The 12,058-nt window shown below is 42.0% G+C and overlaps 1 protein-coding gene across 1 annotated transcript in view; it reads left to right on the forward strand.

Annotated features, from left to right (window-relative positions):
- ARAP2 (ArfGAP with RhoGAP domain, ankyrin repeat and PH domain 2) overlaps window positions 1-12,058 on the forward strand; it is a 2,678,178-nt gene that overhangs the window by 1,904,778 nt on the left and 761,342 nt on the right. The gene's annotated exons all lie outside the window — the stretch shown is intronic.

The following is a 12,058-nucleotide window of genomic DNA, read 5'->3' on the forward strand; positions in this document are numbered from 1 at the left end:
AGACTCATGATCCTTTATCACTAGAATTGCTGCAGGAGGTTCTACCAGAACTGGATCATGGTCAAATGGGGCCCTAAGCAGGGTAATGGATCGGGCATCCCCCCCCCCCCCCCCCAGCCATTCTAGTATCCCATTACCTGGCTATATCTCCTTGCAATAAACACTGTTCAGACCTGTCAGTGTGCATGCTGTCTTCCTCTTTACATCTACAATGATTTAGTTCAGATTTTGTTGCACAAACACTGTTACACATTTGCTAAACAAAACAAAACAATACAGTCTCACAGTAAAAACAGACAACATTAAGAGTAAACTTCTGTGCCCTTGAAACTCACATTCATTGAAACTGCATTGAGACCCACATTCAAAGAAAATGCATCTAGGCCCCTTGCACACATCTAAGACCATGCAAATATACATATGTTCTTTTATTCATCTACTTGAATGCATTAAATTATTTTTTATAGACAGCACCACTTTTTAGAGTGCATTTCAAATTTTGAACATTTTTCCAGGAGCAATGAAACAAAACATATGACCCAGTAATGACAAAACTGTCCATTTCAGAATATTTCAGCCATAAAAGGTCCTTCAGACTTCTGCTATTACAGTCCACCACTGCCAGTCAATATGCACAATCTCTACAGAAGTAAAGGTCATCTGAATAATTCCACATTAAAGAGATCTGTAACTAATGAAGAGGTTGCTACTAGCAAACAACTTTATATTTCAGTGTTTCATCTACAAAGTCATTGCCTGCTAACCTTGAAGGACAAATTGCCTACTTTACATTAAAAAAATTGTTAAGCTCCTAATATTGCAATAGGACATGGATGGCAAACCAACAACAGGTTTATAATTACAAGGCATCTCATCCAAAGGAGAACACACTCAGGACTGCAGCACCCCACCACATCCTTAAAGTATGACATAGTATCAACAATCCATCTACATGGTGTGGGAGTAGAACCCACAGACTTCTGCATCAAAAGCTAATATGCAGCCTTTTGTGCTACTAACACTGCTTTCAAATTTTCTAGCATAAACAGTCATAAACATTTGCTAAACAAACAGTTGTGCATTAAAAACAGACTTAGCATGAGCAGCAGTAAACTTCTCTTCTCATGAAGCTCACAATGCCTTGAAAATGTACTAAAACTCAACTCACAATTACTTGAAGTTGGACTAATAGTCTGGTAGTTGGTTTATAGTATTCATGGTCTTGTGTCCTATAACTAAGGGGTAAGGTTTGGGTCTGGTTAAATTAACTAACCTATCACTCCTAACCAGGGCATTTCACACACACACACACACACACACACACACACACACACACACACACACACACACACACACACACACACACACACACACACACACACACACACACATACACACACATCTCTCACCTCCTCTGGAAAGTTTGTCTCTTAGTTCTCATTAACCTCTGGAAAACCACACTGAAAACCCATGCATAGACATTACTGAGGACACTCTGTGCATGCGTCCTTAAAGAAGAAATGTAAGTCTGTCGGCCAGTAGGCCCCTCTCCCTGTCTAGTGGGCCTTAGGTGACTGCTGTGGTCGCCTAGTGCTGGATCCCGTTTTGGGTTTTATGGGTGTATGGGTTATGGTACCAGGGCCACTGCTGTGTGCTGTCTGATGTCTGTATCTGATTGTGGCCTCTAGCACACATTGAACCAATGAGCTGCTGGCAGAAGTAACAAGGATCAAAATTAGCACCTCCAAATATGGATGCATGGTAATGTCCTAGAAGAGAGTGGATTGTATGCGGCAGATAGTGGTAGGTGGAACGGCTACCCTTAACTGAGGGGTTTACAGTTTGCAAATGATGAAGTGATCTGTGGTGGTGAAATTTTAAATAAGTTTTGAAAAAGTCTCTCTGGTTATTGATCAGTTAACAGGGTCATTAGTACAGGGGTGGCAGCCACCCACAAGTTTTATAGGAACAGTGTAGTTTGGAGGGGATATGGGCACTTTGGGAATACATTTCCTGTAAGCAGTCCTGTCAGTTTGCATCCACATTCTTATTTAAGATTTTGCACTGCAGATGGTGACTGAAAATAAGAATGTAGGTATAAGTGACATAAAAGAGATTTCACAGCAAGTCTGTACTGCTTACTCGATGGACATAATGATAATCTCAGTATTAATGAAAAATGTCAAATCTTACTATACTATTAAGGGCATGTCTACTTAGAATGGATATTAGCAACATCAGTACTGATATGCAAATGGTTCTCGGACACAAACCTCTTTTTTTTGCCACTTTTGCTTCTCTTGGCTGCTAACTATCAATGTAATTCTTTGTCAGCTCTTTGGAAATGAGTGATGAATTTAGATTGCAACTGATTGACCCAAGTTTCATTAGAATCTACAGAGCTGGAGAAGCTAATGTCAAGAAAAGAAGGGAATGAGATGACAAAACCCTACTTGCCTCTCTTGTTATAAAGCATTTGAGTCAAATTTAACTTCACAATTCTTGGTGGATACCACTTTGGTTGGGTATCACATTTAGGAGACATGTTTTCATTACAGCAAGCCATAACTTCTCATGCCATATGCATTGCATGTCACCACCTAATGGCATATCCCATATGCTGTGGTAAGTAGGTAGTTCTTTACGCATTTACAGCACGCCTATCAGTCATCCCAAAAGACAGTATGGATGGTGCTGTGGTGTCTTTCTTCTCTATCTTGCTGCCTAATTGAATAAGGTGGTGCCAGTCTGGGGGGGGTTCATCACAGACTTGTATAGGAGGTAGAGTAATTGCGAGAGCAGTGAACATTGCCCGCGACCACAAGCAGATGTGTTGCTGCTGACAGACATTTTTATATCCAGTCTTCACTTGGTATTAAATAAAAATAAAACCCTTGTCATGTGATGCTAGGATGTGCAGTACATTTTTGTCTTGTCCTGTTCTGGATATTGTAGAAACAGCAGAGTAGAGATTTATGGCCATTATCCAGGAAGCCATGAAGGGTTGTTGCTTATTTTTCTAGCCTCCAAAACCCTACAGGCAAGCTCCCCTGCACACCTGCACCCTCCCCACACCAATTTATATATATCATCTCAGAGATTGCCATACCTCAGAGAAAAGGGAATATTCTGAGAAATGGCATCTTGGACTTAGCATATACAAGTCTGTTCTTTCGGCCGATCAGTCTCCATTTTTTAAGACTTAATCTGGTGGATCCAACATTTCAGATGGTTACATCTTTTGAACCAACTATTTTAACTTCTTAGTTTTTTTCCTTTTTTTTACATGGAAAACTTCGGAATTACAAACCTTGGTGCCAATCTGTCATTTTCTGTTTTCCCACAAAGGTAGAGTTTCCCCTTAAGACTAATTGGTAAAGCGTGCCAAAGGTAGTAGCAGAATGTTTCTGAACCAATCTATTCAAGTTCTGTCATTTTTCTAATCCTCAAAACAAAAGTAAACATTTTCTGCTCTTGCATGATGTTCACAGATGACAGAGATTGTCTTTGTACTAGACAAAGGAATTTACAAAATTTGATGAAATTGTCATCTCCTTTAATGGCAAAAAGCAAGGGTTTCCAGTTTCTAAACAAATTATTTCAAGATTTATTTCCCATTCCATATTGTACTGCTATTCTTTTCATGGTAAAACCCTCTCACGTAATGTCAAAGTTCGTTTTCAATAGCTACTGCATGTTCAGAAAGCTTCTTCCAAATCTGTTATAAAAGCAGCTACTAGATTCTCTATTCACACATTTACAAAACTTTGTAAAACTGATTCTTTTTCCAAGGAACAAGGTTCAGTGCCTTTTTTCACCTGCTATTCTATACAAAAAGCTTTGGGAAAATTCCCCATATGTTGGCATTACTACAACACTGATCTAACGATGAAAATCATATGGTTACATAAAACTTACCTTAACAGTAGATATTCAGTAGGTTACTGTTGCATTATATGTATAATAAACTCTCAATCCCACATTTTCTTTTCCTTTTTCTTTTGGTCAAGGTGGTACCTTTATTTGCCTTGCATTCCCCCCTCTTTTTCCTATATTTTCTGAGTTTATCTTCTTTATATTTAGCCTCAGTAACTGGAGCAAGAAAGCAATGAGAATTTTAGTACCCATGTGACTTGTACCAACATGCATGCGTAAGTCTATGTTCAGATGTGTAAATTATGAAAAAGGAGCACCTGGGATTTGGCATACTGACTGGGCATGTGGTATCATTGGCAGGATACATCCCATGGGTACTGCAACAGTGATCAATTTGATCATTTAGTGTTATTGTAATCTCTTATGCAACTGTACTGTTTATCTATGTATAAATATCTCACTGTCTGTCTCTCTCACTATATGTATATATATATATATATATATATATATATACACACACACACACACACACACACACACACACACACACACACACACACACACACACACACACGTGTGTGTGTGTGTGTGTGTGTGTGTATATATATATATATATATATATATATATATATATATATGTATATACGTCCACTTTTTAATTTCAAAAGACCAAAATCTCGACTTTCAAAATACCTATCCCAGAAAGTCGAGATTTTGGAATCTCGAAATTAAAAAGTAAAATATAAAAATAAATAAAGCTACTAAAATATCCCCCCACACACATGATGTATATCATCCATATGTTCTGATAAATGGCCAACAATGTGGCGTTTCTAGTGATATCAGCTTCAATGTTCCTTTCACCAACTATTTATTTCTTCAGAAATTAATGCTTTTTAGATTTCAGAAGGCCTTGTCACCTAAATGAAACTGTAGTTGTAAAGTACAGTTTTGTACCTACCATAAATGTAGATGTTCGAAGATCCACATTGCTGCAGTCCTTACACTTGGGTAGTCCGCTGTCCTCGGTCGGCCCAAATACCAAAGTATAAGGCTGACGTCGGTCAAGGCGCATTTGACTGACATCAGGACGTCAGGGTACAAATGCGCATGACCAACGTCATATCCTCAGTCTTTTCTTGCCCCAGATGTCAGAAGACCCTAAAAAGAAAGGTCCAAACCAAAAGACAGCAAACAAACAACCAACCATCCTAGCACTAAAAATATGTACAATGTATACAATATATACAATATATTGACAACCCAACCCACACAACCGCCTCTAACTACAGAGGGGAAGGAGGGAGGGACTGCAGCAATGTGGATCTTCGAACATCTACATTTATGGTAGGTACAAAACTGTACTATGTTCTTCATCTCACATTGCTGCAGTCCTTACACTTGGGTAGATTCCCAAAGCAGAGGTAAGGGAGGATGGCCAAACTATAAGGAAGCAGGAGCTGCCAAAATACCCTGCAAAACAGCAGTGGCAAAACCAGCCCTAGATTTAGAATAAAGTGGTAGGTGATAATGCCTAGAGAAAGTATGCACTGAACTCCAAGTAGCTGCCTCCAAAATATCCTTAGTTGCCACCCCTCAAAAAGCTGTCGAAGTGGCAGTAGCCCTAGTGGAATGAGGCCTAATCCCAGCTGGAATCTCCTTGCCATGATGGGAATAACAGAAAGCAATGCAAAACCCAATCCACTTAGAAATAGTTTGTTTTGACACAGGCTTGCCCTGAGAACTCAAAGCAAAAGAAACAAATAACTGCTGAGACTGCCTGAACCCTTTAGTTCTGTCCAAATAATATCGCAACTGCCTGTGTACATCTAAAGTGTGCAAAATCTTTTCCCCTTGATTTTGGGATTTGCATAAAAAGTAGGCAAATGAATAGTTTGGTTTAAAGCCACACTAGAAACCACTTTAGGAATAAAGGAAGGATTAGTACGTAAAGATACCCTATCCTTATGAAAAATTAAGAAAGGCTCAACGCCATAAGGGCCTGCAACTCAGAAACCCTTCTTGCAGAGGTAATGGCCAACAAAAAAGCAGTCTTCCATGATAAATATTTCAACTCGGTAGTAGCTGCAGGCTCAAAGGTTGTAGAGTAAGTTTCTCCAACACAAAATTGAGATCCCAAGCAGGAGTAGGAGCTCTACGTGGGGGTCTTATATTCTTTGCCCCTTTAAGAAATTGCTTGAACAAAGGATGAGAAAACAATGGTGGGTCACAATCATAGTGAGCCGAAATTGCTGCAGCATGAACCTTAATAGAAGAGAAGGACAAACCTTTTTCCAGTAACTCAGTAAGATATTGAAGAGCCACACTTAAATTAGGCTCAGAAACATCAAAATCCTTTGCTGCACTCCAAAATAAAAATCTCTTCCATTTATCTGCGTACACTTTCCTTGTACTAGGCCTTCTAGCTTCCAAAATAACATTCAAAACTTGTTGTGGAAGTTGAGACCCACTATGGTTCAAAACAGAATATGCCATGCTGTGAGATGAAGAGAGTGAAGCTTGACATGGAGCAAATGACTGTCCTCCTGAGACAACAGGTGTGGAATCAAAGGCAAAGGCCATGGAGGCTCCACCAGGCTTCTCAGTAATGGGTACCAATGCTGTCGAGGCCAATCTGGAGCTATCAAAATCATCCTTGGCTTGTCCTGTCTGGCCTTTAGTAGTACCTTTGGGAGGAGAGGCAGAGGTGGAAAGGCATACACATGAAGATTGCTCCAATTGAAAGAAAGAGCATCCACTTTCCAAGCTGTGGGATGAAACCTTTTCGAAAACTTTGGCAGCTGGTGATTTAGTGGAGAAGCGAACAGATCTATGTCTGGAGTTCCCCATGACACTGTCAATTTCTGAAATACATGAGGATCCAATTTCCACTCGTGGGGATCCATAATTTGTCTGCTCAACACATCTGCTAAGGAGTTCTGTGCTCCGGCAGAAACCTTGCCTGAAGATTTAGCTGTAAACTGAGAGCCGCCTCCCACAAAATCATTGCTTGCCTGCATAGAGGATAAGAATCTGTTCCCGGTTGCTTGTTGATGTACCACATGACAGTTGTGTTGTCTGTTAGAATCAACACCTGTCCTGGAAGAAGTAAATCCTTGAAAGCTATTAATGCAAACTGGACTGCTAACATCTCCTTCAGGTTGATATGTAGATGTTGTAGTCTGGCAGGCCACTTGTCTTGTATCCACTTTCCATTCAGATGAGCTCCCCAAGCTTTGTCTGAGGCATCTGTCGTTAGAATCTGACTCGCCTCTGGCCGGGTCACAGAGAGTCCCTTGTTTAGGTGACATTCCTGAGCCCACCACAACAATTCCTTTTGTATGCAAGGTATTATTTGAATGACAGTGTCCAGATCCTGGCAGTGCTGTGTCCATACATTTTTGAGATACCATTGTAACTTCCTCATATGCAGTTTGGCATTGGGAAGCACCAGAATACAAGATGCCATGAACCCCAAGGCTTGAAGGACTGTCCTTGCAGTCAGCCTGGACTGATGAGACAATTGATGAAAGTAAAGGGAAAGATTCCTTTGTTTGTCCGGGGTCAAAAAGGCCATCTGGGCTGCTGTATTCAGTCTTACACCCAGAAAGCACATGTCCTGAGAGGGTACTAGACTGGACTTTATTTCGTTCACAGAATACCCCAGGCATCTTAGCACTGCTATCACGTATTCCAAATGATGAAGAAGCTCGTCCTTCCCTTGAGCCAGAATCAGGCAATCGTCCAAATAAGGATAGATCTGTATTCCTTTTAGCCTGAGGAAAGCTATCACTGGAGCCAGAACTTTCGTGAACACTCTGGGCGCAGTAGATAAGCCAAAGGGCAATGCAGAGAACTGATAATGAGAAGTCCCAGCCCGAAAACGCAGATACTTCCTGCAACTCAGTCTGATAGGAACATGAAGGTAAGCCTCCTTGAGATCCAAAGTTACCATCCAATGATCCTTGCCCAGCAGAGGTAAAAGCTGTTGTAACGTCAACATTTTGAACTTGGGAATGTCCAGATAAGTGTTGAGGGTAGATAAATACAAAATTGGTCTCCATGTGTTCCCTTTCTTTGGTACTAGGAACAGGCGAGAATAAAATCCTAGGCCCACTTCTGGCATAGGGACCGGCTTTATGGCCCCTATTTGAAGTAACAGAGAAATTTGTTTGTGAGCCTCTATTCTTTGTTGAGGAGGAACGTCTGGCATGCCTTTGAAAGGAGGCAAGGTATGGAAATAAAACCTGTAACCGTGGTGTATGATATCCAATACCCATTTGTCTTGGGTAATCAAACTCCAATTTTCCTTGAAAAGTGCCAACCTTCCTCCCAAAGGTGCTGCCAGACGAGAAGGCTCTGGCAGCTGAAAAGGTAGGTCATTGGGTCTGTTTACGAAAGGACTGACCCCTGCCCTCACCCGAAGACTGTGCAGGTGAACTCCCTGTTCTAGGCCTGAAAGAGCCCTGAGCTCTGCCCCTACCACGTCTAGACCTACCCCTAGACTGGGAATCATAAGAAGGATACGTCCACCCCTTGGTAGGCCAATTTCTACTAAACTTTGGAGGCTGAACCTGCAAAAAATCTTTAACAGTCTGCATAGACTTAGCCTTGTCTTCCATTTTCTTTAAGACTGCCTCCACAGGAGAACCAAACAACACATCAGATTGTAAAGGAGCATCTAAAATCCTTGTCTTAACATGTTCAGATAAATTCTGATCCCTCAGCCAGGCGTGCCTGCGAAGAACTGACCCAGTGGCAGCCACCCTAGACGAGGCCTGTACAGCATCAAAACCACATTGCAAAGAATGCTTACCCACCTGTTCAGAAACATGTACTAAGTCTTGTAACTCTTTACACTCAATACCTTCCGCCAGAGCATCTACCTTAGACTTCAATTGTGAAAGGAGATAGTTTTGGTATTTCAACATGTGAAACTGGCAATTCAAAGCCCTCATAGCTAGGGTGGAAGAAGTATAAACTTTCTTTCCCCATCTATCCAAAGCCCTGGCCTCTTTATCTGGAGGAACCGGATTTTTGACAACAGAAGCCTTAACACCTTTAGGCCCCTGACTAACAGTTTCTGGGTCTGCCCTAGGACTCTTAAAAGATACTTATGAGCTTCAGGCACCCTGTAATACCTATCCGGTTTAACAGGAGCAGGAGGCAAAGAATCAGGATTAAGAGAAGCCTCTGCAAAACATCTTCCACCACATCCAGAACAGGAGGTATAGCCAAAGGCCTATGCTGGGGTAAAACAAAAATTCCCTAAGCCTTTTCCTGGAATCAGAGAAGTCCTGACCTTCCCACTTAAAATGCTCCCTCATGGAATGAAGAGTCTCTGAAAAAGAAAAATCCTCAGGAGGAGAAGCAGAAGGAGTAGAATCATCCACATCAGAATCAGAATAAGGAGAATACTCCTGCAAGTCTTCAGCCAAAGACTCTGAAACATCCGAAGCCTGCTCAAAACTCCCAAGCTCAGGTTCCACCCTAGGTCTCTTATCAGGAGGGGGCATAGAACCTCTAATCAAAGTAATCAAATCTTCTGCCATTTTAAGCATATGCTTCTTGGGCACAGACCCTGAAGAACTAGGGGTGACACCAACTGAAGCTAAACCTGGCCTGCCTCTGGGAGAAGCCTTAGAAACAGAAGGAGAGGGCCTAACCACCCTAGGAAGGGAGGGGAGTACAGTAACCTGAGAAGCCCCTTCAGCCTGGCCTGCCTCCTGAGAGGCCACATCTTGCAATAACAAAGTCTCTCCCTGGGACTCCAAAGAAACCTCAGGCAGAACCACCGGCTCCACCGAGACCTCTAAAGAACCGGCGTCAGGTACGGACGGTTCTTCTAGCCTAGGCTTAGCTGCTTTGTCCTTGCGCTTCTTCGAAGAAGCGGGCGTCGGAGCATCCGACGGCATTTTATAATTACACCGCTTCAAGACTAACCTGGCACAATCTAACCTTCTCTTTATTGGGCGTTTGTTAAATCTAGCACAAGAGCGACACCCAACAACGTCGTGCCCAGGCCCTAAACAAGGAATACACAAAGTATGATAATCTCTATGCGGTATCCGTTTCCCACAAGAAATACAGTTATTCACTTTTTCTGACATCCGGTAAACCACTGAGGCAAGAAAAAACCAAAATATTCCCCAACGGGGTACTTAGCCAACTTTGACTCGGTCTGAAACTCCGAAATCGAAAAATTTCAGAACGCCAACCGGCACTTGCAACGCTGCTTCTGCATCGGACCATGCGGCAAAAAAGACTGAGGATATGACGTCGGTCATGCGCATTTGTACCCTGACGTCCTGATGTCAGTCAAATGCGCCTTGACCGACGTCAGCCTTATACTTTGGTATTCGGGCCGACCGAGGACAGCGGACTACCCAAGTGTAAGGACTGCAGCAATGTGAGATGAAGAACATCTCACTGTCAGCCCATTGAAGGGGACCTGTTTATTACAAGGTATGTTTTTTGTGGTAATTGGAAATGTCTTCATGTCCATTTATGCTGAAGACAGACATTAACTGTTGGGATTGTTAGTGGAAAGGGTCATTGCCAAAGGAAAACATTTTGCAGTGTGTGTAGGCCACGGGGATACTCATAGGAATGGCCTGTGTGACATTCAGGAGTTTCTGAGAAGGTTTTTATTAGCCTGTTACATCTTGAACAAGATGCATAGACATAATGATTACTCTTTTTGTGCAAAGTGTAGAGAGTACAGAATGACTTTAAGTCTTTAGCATCTAAGACCTTCCCATCTCCCTTTGTGCTAAATGGCTTTAGCTGTTTTCTCTTTAAACTATTGATCCTGCTGTTTGCCTCAAATCACTTATCTATTTTTGGAGATGTTACTGAAAGTATTCTGACATTTGGGTACTGCTACAGCAGTGTGTAGGTTCATAGGTATATACTAGGTTAACAACCACCACGGCCTTTAAAAGTCTAGCTGTGCAGTCCAACCCAATGTTATGTATGTGTGTGTGTGTGTGGGGGGGGGTCTGTGTTAGTTTGGGCATTACAGTCTGCCTCAGTCTATTAGAGATATAGGGCCAGACCTTGGGTGAACCTCCAATTTCCCATCTGTTGATCCAGGTTATACTTAAGTAGGGTTAGGGATGGATTCTTTCACATAGATAGGGAGTCTATTCCAGAGCATGGAGATCCCCTGAAACACATATCTGTCTTGCCAACATGTCTTATTTATGTTACAAGCAAAATGTAAATCCTTAGATCTATTGGTTGTGATGCTGGTTATTTTCTGGATGTGCAAAAGGTCCATCAGTGCTGGATTCAAGAATGCCTCATATGCTAGACATAGATCTCCTATCAGTAACCTGTAGGAGACAGAGTATAGAGATAGGGCTTTAAGGTGATCCATTTAGAAAAATGTGTTTATACCCTGGATGCTCTTGGTAAGGAACCTTTCTGGGCATTCCCGCTTTTGCATATGTCTGGTCAGCTACATGCTGAAACAGGCATTATACTCAATGATGGGTCTGATAATGGCCAAGTAAAGAGGCACTATGACTTCCTTGGACCTGGATGCCATGTGTTTACTTATAAGTTGGGCAATATAGAATAATTTTCATACTGCCCTGGCCTAGTGTTAATTAAAGGCCAAATTACTTGTCTACATATGATCCCAGATCCCTGCCTGCTGGGTCATATCTTAAGGGTGTCTTATCAATGGAGTAATTAGCCTCAGGGGCAGTTTTCCCAAAAGACACTATAATGCATTTCTTGGCATTGAGGTTTAGTCCATAACTTTGGCACCAGTCATTTGTCTGTATTAAACCCTCTGTTAAATGTGTGTATTGGGGGGAATCTATGGTAGCTCGCAGTTTTCAGTCATCTGTGAATTTGATCAGCCAAAAGCCCTTGATATTAGCCTTTACATCTGAGAAGTAGATACCAGATAGGAGCAGTCCCAGCATGGAACCCACTGGTGACCGGTCTGTTCATGGAGGTGGTATCACCAAACCTGACTTCTTGGGTCCTGTCTGTGAGCCAGCTGGTGATCCAGCAAGTTATGTAGGGGGTTACACCTAGTTTGGTGAATTTATCAACTACACCTGAATGGGGTATTATATTGAAAGCTTTAGCCAGGTCCAGGTAGGTGGTATGCACAGTTTTGCCCTCATCCATTGGCTTGGTGATCTTCTCAAGGAAGTCCACCAGC

Source organism: Protopterus annectens, chromosome 2.part1, assembly GCF_019279795.1.
Source record: "Protopterus annectens isolate FY-2018-M chromosome 2.part1, PAN1.0, whole genome shotgun sequence".
In the NCBI taxonomy this organism is placed as follows: Eukaryota; Metazoa; Chordata; order Ceratodontiformes; family Protopteridae; genus Protopterus; species Protopterus annectens.